This window comes from Castor canadensis, chromosome 13 (genome assembly GCF_047511655.1).
Source record: "Castor canadensis chromosome 13, mCasCan1.hap1v2, whole genome shotgun sequence".
NCBI lineage: Eukaryota > Metazoa > Chordata > Mammalia > Rodentia > Castoridae > Castor > Castor canadensis.
Genome location: NC_133398.1, coordinates 71,185,466 through 71,201,148, shown reverse-complemented (window position 1 = coordinate 71,201,148; position 15,683 = coordinate 71,185,466). Strand labels below are relative to the sequence as shown.

At 37.8% G+C, this 15,683-nt stretch overlaps 1 protein-coding gene across 7 annotated transcripts in view; it reads right to left on the bottom strand.

The window, feature by feature from the left end:
- Pip5k1b (phosphatidylinositol-4-phosphate 5-kinase type 1 beta) overlaps positions 1–15,683 on the bottom strand; it is a 273,611-nt gene that overhangs the window by 186,101 nt on the left and 71,827 nt on the right. Inside the window, exon 1 of one of the 7 annotated variants that reach the window (XM_074051982.1) lies at positions 9,955–15,636. The exons of 5 other annotated variants lie outside the window; for them this stretch is intronic. The gene's annotated coding sequence lies outside the window, so the exon portion shown is untranslated. Of the gene's footprint in view, positions 1–9,954; positions 15,637–15,683 lie in introns of those variants that run through there. One more of the 7 variants, XM_074051984.1, reaches the window with a different exon arrangement.

Sequence of the window (15,683 nt, the reverse complement as noted above, 5' to 3'; positions counted from 1 at the left end):
TCAGGCATTACTTCATTCTATGAACTCAGTCCTGTCCCTCCTGTCTATGCCAGGTTCTCTCCATGCTCCCGAGGCTGTGGACCTACCTCTACTGTGATATCAATAACGTTGTAATCGCTCGTTTAAATTCTTTCTTTTCTACTACATTATCAGCCACTTGCAATATCCTCTTTTATATGTATGTGTGTGTGAGTGTGAGTGTGTGTGTAGCTGGCAAGTGGACAGCCACTAAAGTTGAAAGGGTTTTTTTATCATTTCTTTTATTTTTTAATTAAAAATTTTTAAAATTTTATTTTATTGTTTTTACATTTACTTACATGTGTATACATTATTTGGGCCACCTCCCCCTTGAAAGTTTAACAAATGAATATATGAGCTTTTATGTTTTCTTCTTAGGCTATGATAAGAAAGGATGTCTTATTTTTAGTTCTAACACATTAAGTGGATGCTTAATAAATGTGCTTTCTTTCTTTCTTCCTTTAGTATTGAACAATAAATAGATAAATATTTGGTTTGGTGAGTGATAGAATGAGATGAAAGGCTAAAATATTGATCAATTTAGTATCCCAGATACTTCTACAAAAGTCTTTTTTCCTTTTTCTTTTACTTTCTCTCCTTCCTTCCTTCCTTCCTTATTATTATAATAATAATTATTATTATTAATTATTTTTGGTGTTTCAGGTTCATTTCATACAGGTTTCAATTTCTTCACATGGATTCTTTTGAAGTAACAATTTAAAAAATATTATAAATGCAACTCTTATCAATTATAGAAACATTGAAAAACACAGAAGACCACTGAGGAGATACAGCAGGCAGGAACCTGGTCATCCAGAGATGCCCATTGCTCGATCATCTACTGGGGCTTCTTACTCTAATCTTTTCTGTGTTATGGTCACATGCTGATTTCAGACTGGCACGAGAAGCTGAAACTGGCTGTTAACACCCTGGGGCAAACTTATGTCATTCAATCCATGAGAATTCAACACAGCCTTAGTCACAGAACAATGTAAGAAGAACCTGTGTCGCAGCTGCTCTAAAAGGTGATGATTTCTCACCCAGCAATCAAGAGAGGGCTTGTCTTGGAGGATGCTGTTCTTTATCTTCTAACCCTGCAGGGGTGCATCTACGGTATTGCAATCAAAGCACTCATATCCCTGACTGAAAAACTAATTCTGGATTTTCAGTTATCTCTTTAGTGGGGCTCAGCCCACCATGGCCAGATCCACTTCTTTCATACAGCATACTAAATTCATAGGAGTAACTTTGTAATTTTATTATTAACTATGTCAATTTCTATGGGTTATAGTTGGAGAAAAGTACCCTAAATCTGGAGAAATATTTTGCAGCTCTATCCATCTGGCTGGCAGCCTCAGTGCTCACCACTATGCTGACATACAAGTGTTACACAGGCCCTCTTCTCTTAGCATCAGAACAGGATAAATTACAATTCTTAAATTCAGCCCAACTGAAAGAAATCCAGGAAGGATCTAGCATTGTCAGGATTATTAGTAATCCAACAGGAAAAAATGTGTGCCCTTTCCTGAGTGTTAATACTGCTAAGTCCCCCTGGAATTTGAAGTCTTCTCATGTCCAGGCTTGTTTTCCCATGGACAGCACTCCTCTGGAACTTGTCATCACACTATCCAGGACTGGCTCTTTGCTTTGCCTGCTCCTCAGCACCCCACACAATGTGGTTTTGTCAGAAGACAGTTGGAGGGGTCTGAGAACAAAGCCATGACTTACAATACCTCTGAACCAGACTGCCTAGGTGGCAGTAGCCGATGCTGACTGGAGGAGTCCTGGAACAGAGCATGCAAACAAACCTGAGTCGAATAAAGACTTTCCTATCTGTAATTTTTGTACTAGAGGGGAAAAGTTGTAGGTATGAGGGGTACAACTGCTTAAAACATTCTTATAATTAGAAAACTTACAGCTTACACTCCTCAAGAACTTAAGAGTCAGAGAATTTGGAAGGGGAGGTAGGGCTCATATATCCCATTCTTACATGACCCAATGGTGGAAACCTTAGGACACCTTTGTGTGAATGACAAAAAAAAAAAAAGCACCCCCTTTGAGTTAGTAAAGCTATCATTTCCTCTGGAAAGAAAAAGGCCCCTTTTACCAGCAGTGCAGTGCTGAGTATGGGCTAGAAATCAGTCCCCACTTGCCCTCCAGTGAGGTACCTCTATGCAGGGCAGAAACTGTAGAACCGTGCATGCACAGTAGCCCTGTGTCTTCTTGCCATGGACACCATTCATGGTGTTGAGTGGGATGGGTCTTCAAGCTCAGTGTTTAATCACTAAGAAGGGAGTGGGGGGGGGTCTGGAGAGACCATGGTAATTCAAGCTTCCCCCCATTCATTCCTGTGTCATAAAAACCACGGAATACTGGAAAATTCTTCAGTTAGCAAACATCTATGCCTTGTGTAGGTTCTGTGCTAGACGCTGGTCAAAGACATGGTACGAACCTCAAGGATTAGCAATGTAAGGAAAGGGCCACCCTAACATTTACAGGGCTCTGGCAAGAGGACAGATGTAAACCCACACCCCACAAGCTGTGAGTTGCTCACTCATTGGCCCAAACTGGGTACTGGCTGCCCACGAGTGTCTCTACCCCCATCAATGTCCCTATTTTCAGTTTCTTAAAGGAACCTATGTGAGGAAGCCAGGTTTTGTATGTCTTCTTTGGAGAAATATCGATTTAAGTCCTTTGCCCATTTTTGAAACCAGGGTATTTTTCTACTGATATTGTTACTTTGCTTGCACCTCACCACTCCGCATAGTGTGCTATCCCTTCTCACATATATGGCTGGTAAGTATTTTTTCCCATTTTGTAGGTTGCCTTTTAATTTTGTTGATAGTTTTCTTTTTTGTGCATAAACTTTTAAATGTCATGTTCTACTTATATTTTTCCTAGTGTTTTATGGTGCTATGTCCAAGAATTCACTGTTAAGATTGACACCATGGAGACTTCCTTTTTTTTCCCTAAGAGCTTTACTGTCCCCTACATTACATTATCTTTTTTTTTTTTTTTTGGTGGTACTGGAGTTTGAACTCAGGGCTCCTGCTTGCTAGGCAGATCTTTGCCACTTAAGCCACACCCCCAGCTTCATTTTTTAATTCACTTTGAGTTTTTTTTTGTGTATAGTGTAAGTTTCATTCTTTTCTTTTTTTGGTTTGTGGGACTGAGGTTTGAACTCAGGGCTTTGCTCTTGCAAAGCAAGCACTCTACCACTTGAGCCACACCTCCAGTCCATTTTCCCCTGGTTATTTTGGAGACTGGGTGTTTGGAACTATTTGTTCCAGCTGGTCTCACACTGTGATCTTCCTAATCTCAGCCTCTTAAGTAGGTAGGGTTACAGACATGAGCCACTGGTGCCCAGCTTAAGTTTCATTCTTTGGCATGCAGACATCCAGTTTCCCTGATGCTATGTGTTAAAGAGATTATTCTTGCCCCATTGTGTATTTTCAGCATCCCAGTTGAAGATCAGTTGACCATATATGCATGGCTCATTTCTGGGCTCTCTATTCCATTCCGTTAGTCTGCATGTTTACTTTTATTCCAGTGCCACACTGTTTGATTATTGTAGCTTTGTAATAAATTTTGAAAATAGGAAGTATGATGTCTCCAGCTTTCTTCTTTTTCTAGATTGCTTTGGTTATTTGGAATCCTTGGTAGTTCCATAAATTGTATTATTTTTTTCAATAAAAAATGCCATTGGATTTTGCTTGAGTTAGTAGATCATCTTAGGAAATACTGACATTTGAATAATATTAAGTATTCTAATCTGTGAACATAAGATGCTTTTCCACTTATGTCTTTTAAAATTTCTTTTACTAGTGTTATGCATAAATGTTTTACCTCCTTGACTAGGTTTATTCCTAAGCACTTTATTCTTTTTGATGTTACAAATGAGACTGCTTTCCTAATTTCCTTAGTTCATGGTTAGTGTAAATGCACCAAAGGGCAGAATTTAGAATTCCAGAACTTCTCAATGTTCTGGCCCAGAAATGTCTGGTCCCCGATTCCTTGCAGTCATCTTCCCTTCCTATCTGCAGTGCTCTCCCTTGTTTTAAAGGGCCTTCTGCCTACAGGCTGAGCTCGGACCGCAACTCTGCAAAAGGCTGCATGTGTTGAGGTGCGGGTGACCTTCAGAAGGATGGACTTGGCCTTGAATAAGCAGCTCAGGCTTTTGAAGCAAACCCAGCATCATTTGGGCAGGGAATTCTGGAGTTTAGGGATCCTGGTCACCTGGGGATACTGCCTAAAAGGGAGTACAAGGGCTCCAGCTGAGCCTGTTCCTTGAATTCTCAGACTTATTGCTCCATGGAGAGGGACACAGTCAATGGATGGCCAGAGTGGATCCTCTAAAGTACAAGCCCAATGAGTTGGCCTCTTGCTTAGTTTTAAGGACAGTAGTGCCAAAGAGACAAAGGGGCAAAGTAGGGCTGTCAGTACTCAAATACAGTGGGCACAGGTTATGTAAGATAGCACACAAAAGGAAACAAAGCCTGGGCTCTAGCAAGCTTTCTTTGAGGAGGAAAACAGATGTCTCTGTGAGAGCAAAGTAGAAAAGATTTGGGATGAGTGTTTCTAGGACATAGGAGCATTATTTTGCAAAGGCATGGAGTTGGGAAACATGGTATTCTCTGGAGATTTCCATTAATTTGTCACGGTGGAAATAAAAGGGCACATGTTGAGAATTAGCCTGGCATAAATCTAGAAGGTTCTGTAGGGAAGGTCCCGGGTGACCTGCTAAGGCATTTGGAAAAAATGAGTCACCCAAGAGGACTTCATTCATTTGCAGGATTGATATGCGTCCCTGGTGAACAGAGGATATATACTATAGACAGAATTTTAGAACTGAAGTTACACTACAAATGCTTCTCAAAGCCAGCATACTCAGAGCCACTGACAGGGCTATCTCACGTGTCATTTAAGCTACATTCTAGACTTTTCCTTAGCTGTGGACTGATATAGCCAACTGACACCACCCTTAGAATCCTCACAAGCAAATCAGACATAATCTATGTTAAAAAAAAAAAACCCTCAAACACCTCTCTATTCCTGCCCCTCTGACTTTTCCTTCTCATTCACTGTCACATTTCTCTCTTCACTCAAGCCATAAGTAGGAATAATCCTCGGTTTTTCTCTCTTTCTTTTTAGTATGTCCCTCCCCAAGTCTTTCAACCTCCCCAAAGCCATCTTTTCCTCTAGTTTTACTGCTACCCTCAGCCCAAGTACCTGCACCTTCTTGTAAGGTTACTGTGATAGCTTCTAATTCATCTTCCTGCTTCCATTTTCCACGTGGCAAGGATATTACAAAAGGAATCAGTTCAGGTTAGTACCTTGTGTTAAAACTTTTAATGCCTTTCCCATTGAATAAAATCCAAACTCATTACATTGGTCTATCTGCCCTTCTCCAGTCATTGGTGACCTTGCTCTGTGACCTCCTCTAATTCTACTCTTCCTCTTACTATGCTTCAGCTCCACCAGCCTTATTTCAATTTGCTAAAGCACAGCCAAACTCTTTCTAGCTCAAGGTTTTTGCAGATGCTACACCTTCTCTTGCCTGTGATGTTTTCCCCTGAGCAGTCTACCTAAAGCAGGTGTTTCTTTACTTCCTTCCTAACATTTAATTAGCAGTTATTTTATTATTTCCCTTTCTCGTTGCTATTTCCATTTGCTACAATGTAGAGTCCATGAAGTCAAAGTTTAACCTGTGTATTAGAAGCCAGAAATAGAGCTGCCCATTAAGTTATCCATGTCTGGCCCACAGCAGATTCTCAGGAAGTATTTACCAACTGAACAATTTTATAACTGTATCAGAAATCCATCCCAATTATCACTCTCCAGACCTTTTTAAATTAGGCTTCCTAAACTTAAAAAAAAAAAACTTCTTCCTTATAAAATAAGCTCAGAATTAATAAGAGAATCATTATAACTTTGAGGAAGTTTAATTCAAAATTGTGCTATTATAGATTATCTTCAAGAATTCATATCGGCTATTATGTGAACCTCATAGGGAATTTAAAAAACTGTCACAGATACAAATTTATTTATTTAAAAAATCATAGCAGTGATGTAACAGGACTATATGCCTTACTTAATGTGGAAAATATTTAAATAAGATCATAATGGCTCCCTTACAACATATCTCGTAAGTCTAAATCTCTCTTTCCTTTCCTTCATAAATCTACTTTGTTTGAAGTCTCAGAATGTACAGCCCAAGGCATTCCCAATGCAAAGACCAACAGTAACTGTTGTCAAAGACTCAATTACTACCTAGAGCACAAAATTTAGCAGAGAATCTGAACTATATATTCTTTGTCTATTCTGTCTTTTGGAGTTTGGGAATCTACAGTCATAATTCTGAAAGTAGGAAAAAGAAGTATGACATTGAGATAGGAAGTAGTTATAAAAATATTTTATGAAGCTGTCATTTCATCTAATCTTCCAAGATCAAATGGCTTAATAATTTCCTAACAAAAGTTTTACCTAAACATTGCTTATTTTTTAAAATGAATGATTCTTATTTGCTGAAAATTCCTAGAATATACTTTGTTTTTACACATGCTATATGAAACTCTTGTTCCCTTTGTCCCACTGGTAAATGCATATTGACTTAAAACTGGCTAAGACATTGTTTCCTCTGTAAACACCTTTGTATTTCCTTCCTTTGAGTTCTTATGACATCTTGGAAATAAATTTATTATACACTGCCAAAAAGTACTACAAAGCACTGCAGAATTACAGAGTTGTGGGGTTTTGTATGTGTGTGTGTGTTTGTGTGTGTGTGTGTGTGTGTGTGTGTGTTCCAAGAGCAAATTAAGGATTGGTTCACTTCTCATCATAACCTCAGCCCTGAGCCCAGTACCAGGTACACAGAACATATTCACTGAACATTCATTGCAAAAATGTAAGAAGTCACCATCTCCTCCTTCTCTCAAGGCCTTTAAATACGGTGTCTTCAATTTATAACCCTAAAACTAACAAACATGATATCATAAAGGATTTTTGTGTCCTTATCCAATGCATAAAACAGAAATGTGCTAGTTCTGATGTCAAAATACTTTGTTTTCCTGAGGTAGCTCAATGGGCATCTGGAGGCAATATTTGATATCTTCACTATTATCTAGAAAATGTGGGATCTCAAGTTGCCATATCTATGAAAGACAGAGATGGTGGTGACTTTAAACCTATGACAGATCTCTAACCAATTTCTCATCCCAGGCCCCTGCCCTCCATGCTCCACCCTTTCTCCATTGAATGGCACAAAAGTAATTACAATTGACCTCCTGGCAAGGAGGAATAAACCACTGTCACTTTCCTTTAGGAAGTCTGCTATAAATACAGGGGATTATTTCATTTATTTTCACAATCTATATGTGTATGCATATATCATTTAGGACTCCATTCTTTAGGAGTAATCTTTACTCCTTTTTGAAGTAGAAACTTCTCCCATTTAAGAGGTGAGAAATCCTAGACACACAAAGATTAGTTAACTTGCCTAAAATCACAAAGCTGGGAAAAAGGAAAGAGCTAGATGTGGAATGCAGTCCTACAGTAAACCAATACTATCTAAAGCCAGAAGAATCAGAGAATGCGCCATGGAGAGGGCTGTACTTGGAGTCTGGAAAGATCTCAGTGCAATCTTAGGAGAGACCAGTGGTTCCAGGACAAGACATTCCTCATTGCTGGGTACAAATACGGCTTGAATGTCCCTGGCTCCCCTTCTGTAAAGGATCCGAACAGACTGCCCAACCCACAAGAAGAAATCTGACAATATTTTATGATTAGAATAAATTCTTAGCAATTCAAAGGGAGGGAAATATTCTTTTTTTCCCTATCATTTCTGGTCCTCTCTTCTCCCAATAATTTTGAAAAGAAGTAAGGAAAAAAATCTGTCTCTAAATAAAACCTAACACGACAAAGAACTACTTTAAGAAACTCAGAGCATTCGCTGAAGGAGAAAATGTCTCTGGGTTAAGAAACTGGGCCAAACATACAGAAATAATTGTGTCATGGGTGTACAACTAAGTTTCAATTTATAAGTGGAAAAAAAAGCCATCAAGAAAAATAAGCGACAAGGGAATAAAATGAACCAGATGAATCTATGAAGGAAGTGAATCAGTAAGCCTGAGTTTGAATAGTTTACTCATGTTTGCAGTAAGAAAAATGCTTAACAGATTTTTTTGTCTCCATAAAATGCCAAGGGGAAGGAGAACATCATTTGTGTTTTTACCCAAACTGTAATCATATATACATAAAGGAATATACATTGTAAAATGCTCAATAACAAATTACCAATAAAAGGAAGAAAGAGGTGACTTTTTGCTCTACTTGCTCTTTAACCTCAAGGGTCTGGAAGAAGGCCACGTTTATTCAGGCTCCCATCCCCACCACTCTACTGACATGAAGTGGCCTGTAACTCCATGTTCACTGATCAGTCCCATCTCACTTGTCAGACCAGTAGCAGCTGACACACGGCACCACTCCATCCTCGGTCACACATTTTCTTCCAGAGGCTTCTGCGGCACCTGCTTTCTTGGTTTTCCTACCTCCCTGGTTGCACCTTTCTCATGTCACAGTGTGCCCCATGCTTAGTCATTACTCTCTTCTCTATGGACACTAAGTCATCCACAGCAGATGGCTCCTAATTACATATTTCCAGCACAGCCCCCTGAACTTGACTTGGGTATCTGCCTATTTGACATCCCCACTTGAATGACTAATAAAGACTGCTTATGTAATATATTCAAAATTTGGCTATTAATGCCCTTTGCCCCCCAGCCCCAACCAAACAAAAAAATCCTACTCTACTCACACATTTGCACATCTCGGTTGATGGCAACTCCAATCCTTGCACTTTGCTTAGGCATAAAACCTTGGAATTATCTTTAACTTCGCTCTCTCCTGCTTATGCCTACCTTAAATCTGCCAGGAAAACTGTTGGTTCTACTTTCAAAATCTATCAAGAACTTAACCACTTTTCCACCTTCACTGCTACCACTCTCACCCAAGCCACAACCATACCCTACCTACATTGCTGGAGGGCCTCCTAATTAGTCCCCTGTTTCTATCCTCCACCTCAAAGTTTATTCTCAGTCCAGTAAGTGTTCCTTTTAAAACCTAAGACAGATTATGTCACTCCGGTGTTCAACTTCTGTGATGGCTTTTCTTCTCACTTATAATCAAACTCCATGTCCTCCAATGGCCACAAGATCTGATGCCATCTGTGTCTGTAAACTGTCTACCAATTATTTTCCTTTTAAACTGTCCCTGCCACCCAGACCTCCTTGCTCTTCCTCACTATATAAATTATGTTTTTACACACACACACACACACACACACACATACACACTATTAGATTGTAAACAAAATGTGTGTTCTCTAGGCCAGGAAACTTTGTTTTGTGTATTAATGTATCCTAAGAGACTAGCCAGTGGGAGGCACATAAGTTTCCAAATAAAAGTTGCTTAATGAATGAATGAATTTCTAGTCTCTTAGTCAGTTATAAAGATCTCAGCCATGTGACTGGATTTGCTCCACTAAGAATCTTACTGCATTCCTTTTTCTTAAAAACAGTGTGTGCCACAGAGGGTGCTTAATAAATGTTTGTCAAAATGTTTGTCAAATCAATTTCTAAATGACACTGTCATTGTCAATTGAAGAAATAAAATAAAATCTTACTATGAATACAGCAAAGTCAAAAACCAAACCAAAACAAAACAAGAGTGCCATTCATTTGTTCATTTATTCATCCACCGGTTTATCTATGCAATATAAATTTGGGTAACTATAATGTGCTATAGGCATTAGGGGCAGAAATAAAAGGCTCAGTCCTTATTATTGACCGATCGATTGATTGACTGATTTATTGGTGATACTGGAGTTTGAACTCAGGGCTTCACAATTGCAAAGCAGGCATTTTACCATTTGAGCCTCACCTCTAATCCATTTCATATGGAGATGGGGGATCTCATGAACTATTTGCCCAGGCTGGCCTGGAAACATGATCCTCCCAATCTCAGCCTCCCAAATAGGTAGGATTACAGGCATGAGCCTCCAGCTTTCAGCAATTCTTGTTTCTGCATGGGGCAAAGAGACAAGAAAACCATACAACTAGAATTCAGGCCGTCAATGGTTTTGACCAAGAGAAGTCCTGGGCACAACAGGATTACAAAAGAAAGTACCTGGAGAGGCAGGGGCCATCAGGACAGTGTGCCTTTTGAGCTAAGTTTTTCAGGAGCTATTTAAGGAAAGAGGTTATTAGGGAGTATGGAGGAGAGAGGAAGGATGAGCAGTTTTAAGCTGAGGACAGAGCTTGTCTGAAAGAACAGACAATATATCCGAGCATGAACCACAACATCTCAATGTGGACCAGAGTTCTGGAATTCAGGGTTTGTGCAGAGGAAGGGAGGTCTTCTTTCACCCAAACTACATAATTTGATTTACTTTCAAAGTTAAGTGTTTGTCATTAAAGTTGTATATTCAGGTTTGCATTTTTAAAAATATCTGCAGTAAGTAATGTGGTAAATGAGGCCTTGAGAAAGACTATATAAAAAGGTATGAAATTTTAATTCAGTTAGCAACACAGTAAAAATTGGTTAAGAGCTCCTAGAACTGTAATTCTTGACTCAAATATTACTACTATAATAATTATCATTATTTACCATTTTTTCAGTGTACTCAAAGAAGAGAATATTAAAGAAAACAAAATTGAAGCAACTCTTAAAGCATTCTAAATCCTAAGTGAAGTGAAACAAAGCAAATAAATTTTCAAGAGAATACCTTCAGCATCACTTGCTCACAATGGAGGGAGCTCACAACGATAGTTCAAGAGAACACTCGCAATGCCAAAAGAAATACCAATCCTCCATCATTCTCTCACTCCACTCCCTCCCCAATATTTCATATTTGTTCCTTTTCAAAAGATAACAGCACTGAATAGCTACTTGTCACTTGGGAGTTCCAGTAATCCTCCTGGCATGACAACAGTAAAATCTCTTTGTCCTTAAAGTAAGGGGAAGGATTACCTGAATAACAGGAATGATTACCTCAAACAACCATTTTGCTTTACTAGGGCACAAAAGATCTTTCTCAATTGTCTTCTTTCTCAACTGCCTTGCTAGCCAAGTCTTAGAGGTTAGTTTGGTTTAAGGGACCACCGTAGGCAGTTGGAAAAGAACCAGAATGATTATGGCATTGGTACAGAACTGAACTTTCACAAGTAAGAACAGCAGTAGGCTCTCTGTTCTCTAGTTTCAGTCATGCTACTTTAGAATTTGTTAATGAGTGATTTTTACATCACCACTAGTATTCATTCTAGAAGTTCAAAAAGGGGAAACTAAAAAGCAGGCACAAAGAGATCCTGAGTACAAGTACCACATACCTTTTTCTCTTTTAGGGTAGCACTTGAAATTTGAAAACTTAATGCAAAATCAAAGCACAAAATACTTTGTATAAAGGTCAACTGTACCTATGTATATGCACACATATGTGTGTGTATTTCAGTAGCAGTCACAAAATCCAACCCACCTATTTAAGAAAATTTAGGAGGGTGAAAGAGGAGGAAATATCAAATGGGAAGAAAGCCAAATATGATTCCAAGCACATGTGAAAAGGTTTGTGAAGTAGGTCGGGGTGTGTGTGTGTGTGTGTATACATGTGGTATGCATTTGGGTGTACATGAAACATGCATGAACAAATACTCAAGTATTTGACACACATATATATAGATATATATAAATAAAATTAAGAGTCACTTTCAAAGTGATTTTTAAATATTTAACTTCTAAAAATGGCATTAACCTTTTTGAGCAAATTGTGGCTTTCAATGGTTTGTTTTAAAAAAGTCAAATACAGGGACATGATAGTGTGAAACTTGAAGTCTAAGTACCACCTCTAGAATGTATTCAAAGGGAAGTTTTCTTTCTTTTCCTTTTTTATTTTTTTAGTTCTTTTACTCAATGGTGAAGTGATTTTCTAGAAAGTAAAGTTTAAGAAAAAAAAAAAAACAAAAACAGAAATTTCTCAAGGATTGCTTGATTTCTCTAACTTAAATCTCTACCTCTGGGGAGAGGTTCCTGGAGAGAAAGAGACTGGGTTTGCTATCATTTAGGTAATAAGAAGTTATGAGTCATTATTTGAATTGTTACCTTTTTTCTTTAAAAAATGACACATTTAAAAATTATAGAGGCTGGGTTTTTTGGGGTGGGGGAGGTTAGGAAAGGGCCAACCTGGTTTTTACCTTTGTTTCCCTAGAAATGATATATATATAAACAACCAAATTAATTTGATAGTGTATAAATCAAATATAACAAAGATATACATGTATATAAATATTTAATAATATAACAAATTTTATATATATTGAAACAAAACAAAAAAAACTAAGATTGGTGGTTTTGGTATTCCTTATCTTTCAAATAGCAAATCATGGGTTGGGAGAGTGGCTCAAGTGGTAAGAGCACCTGCCTGGCAGGCATGAGGCCCTGAGCTCAAACCTCAGTACTGACCCCCTCAAAAAATTTCACTCAAATAGTAAATCATTTAAAAAATACATATAGCTATGGAACATGATTTCCTTTTATACACTTTTATTTTTTATCTATTTTGAAAGAAAATAATCCTTTTGATATCTTCCCCTAATATAATAATGATATCTAAAGGCATTTTTAATAAAAATATCATTTGATTCCAAATAGAAGTAGCAGCACTACTAAAATTCACAAGTTACTAGTTAGCTGGAAAACAGGGTCAATATCAAATAAGAAAAAAATTGTCAAGAAAAAACAAAAAGAACCTAAAATAAAAAAGGAAAAACAGGAAGTAATGTACATGGTTTGCTCACCTGTTAAATGGGAAAATTCACAGCTCCTGCTTCATAGGGTTGTTATGAAGATTAAATGAATATATATCTAAACATACATATATATATACATATATAATCAATTAAAATGGAATCTAGACCTATATTGAGTCAAGTAATATTGACACTAATTTTTATTAATACTGGCAAAAACTCATGTAGTTAGATTTCTTACTTCATACCTAGAAAGGCACAGTCCTGAAGGGATTGTAATCTGAAAATGTTGGCTGCCAAGTATTGATAGCTTTACTTCATAGAGGGAGTTTGCTGAAGAAACTTCTCGAGGTTTCAAGGTTTCTAAAGTCCAGAAGCAAGAAGCAGTCATCAGAGAAGGATCAGTGTTTCTGATTTATAAAGGGAGAGTAATACCTTTAAAAAAAAAAAAAGAATAATAAGACTTGTTCTGAATTTTCCAGTGAGCTGGACTTGAGTCCAATAGTGGAAGGTAAGAGGGAAATACATGCTCAGTATAAGAGAGATTTTCTAACATCAATAATAATCACCCTAGCCGGGCATGGTGGTACATGCCTGCAATCCCACAGAGAGCCCCAGGCCAGCCTTGAAGGACAAAGGGTATCCTATTACTGAGTAAAAAGTAGGAATTTCATCAGTCAAGGATGACCCAGAACAGATTCCTTAACAAGTCCAAGCTAAATGACAATAATAATCACTACCACCACCACAATAACGATGAAACTGCTCAGCACGGTCATAAGCGCATTACATGTATTGAACCGTTTTATCACCACAGCCACCTGGCTCCACGGTCTGTTCTTAAGCACTACAGTACACTGCCTACCTTCCAATGTGGGACCCTGGGCATGTTAATCACTGTATCTCCATTTCCTCATTTACAAAATGAAGATATCAACAGCGCTTACCTCAGGTGATAGTGATAAAAATAAATGCGCTATTAACATATGTGTTTAGTTCAGAATTCAATGCCTGATAGCAAGTATTTCTATATAAAGACTATTTTAATTTTTAAGAAAAAAAATTTACTTTGGTGTCAATCCACTCTGTTTCGGCTGTTGTGGGCAATGTGACACTAATTTCTATCAAATAAGTAGAACTCAAGATTGGCCTTTAGGGATGCTTCTCTAGCTAAACAAAATCAGTCATGAAAAATATGGACAGAACTACTGGCTACAGGGAGACCAGATTCTCCCTGTAATTCGGAATGGCTGATTACAAGGCTAGACCTTTAAAAAGCGGCCAGGTCCATCTCCCTCTGACCATCTTCAATGCCTTGGCCAATGCTTCACCCTACACTTTCAGTAGAACCCTTAATTGCTTCACACACCAGACTTCAACTAGTACTCATTTAAATAATTTGAAAAACCTAGTTAATTCAACAGACTTCCTATCCAAATGCAAGGTGGCATCCAATGTAGTCTGATAAACCTTCCATTTACCCTAAGTCACTCCTTTACAGAATCTCAGAGCAACAGCAAGCCTGCATTTCATTCAAGCTTCTTAATCTACTCTTGTACCCATCCCCAAATATTCTAAATTCCTCAATAACCAGCAAAACAGAAGCAACCAGATACCTTCTGTATATCTTTCTCTGTACCCCTAAACCGCAAAAGCAAATCAATTCAACATTTGCTGATGTCTTTGCCTACTCTTTTCATTTTCCTGCTTTAGAACAACAAAAAACATTTCTGTTGTTTCTTACCAAGGTCAACTCTTCTATTATCTGACACTACTCAGGAATTATAGGTTAGTATTGTTTTCCTTTGCCTTGTTGTCTGGCAACTATTCCCATCTCCCACCTACCCTCAATCTTCAGACTTTTTCTAGCAATCCATAAACATACTCAGAGGAAAAAAATTTCTCAGGCTCATCTCCTCTTTAAGTCTTGACTCTGCCCATTCTACTGCCAAGTATCTCAAAGGGGTCTCTTCCTGAGGGTATGCAATGGGCTGAACTAATCAATGTGAATCACTGTTAGGTAACCTAATAAGATTATTCTCAATTACAACCAATCTTTTAAGCATACTTAACGGTTTTGACATTCAGCAGGCTTGATTGGTAACCATTAATTACTTTTCCCATTTATACCGTTTTTTTTTAACAAACATAATAAAGAAAAATATATCACAGAAGTTTATTATATATGACAAACTGTACTTCAAATGTTGTTAATTGCTTTAGGACTTCTTGCTCAAAGTTTATAGATTAGCAATACTAATACCTTAAAAATGTTTTTTGAAGGATAATTGCATGAGCTAACGGGTAATGATTGAAGTTGTGAACGATACTATGGTAATGTAAATTGTCCATACCAACTCTTAAAAGCCATAGCTAATTTAAAACTTACCATCTAAAGAATAAGCTTATAGAAATAAAAATTCCTATACCTTCAGGGGAAAGGATCTGGTAAAAGGACCTAAAACAGTAGAAAACATTGAAGTATTTAAAGAAAAGCTAGCTAGCCAATAAGGATAGAGCATAGAAAACAAAGAGAGGAAGAGACAAAGACCAGATCCCTCAGGACCTCCAGGTCAGAATTAATACATTTTGGTATATTTGAGAGAACAACAGAAACAAATAAATGTTAAAAGGATAACTAGTTGCCTTAGAGAGAATGAATAGGTAGTGACCAGAGTGGGTGTGATGGGCACATGTGGGAGCCTCAAGTCTGAAGAGGAAATGATGATAGCCTGGGTCAGGGTGGCAGTAGATACATAAGTAAGAAGACAGATTCTAGAAGACAGAATTTCTAAGATTTGGTGAGTAACTAGATATGAGAAGGAAAGGAAGATATCACTGTCATGTTGTTTTCCTGTATTTATATACACA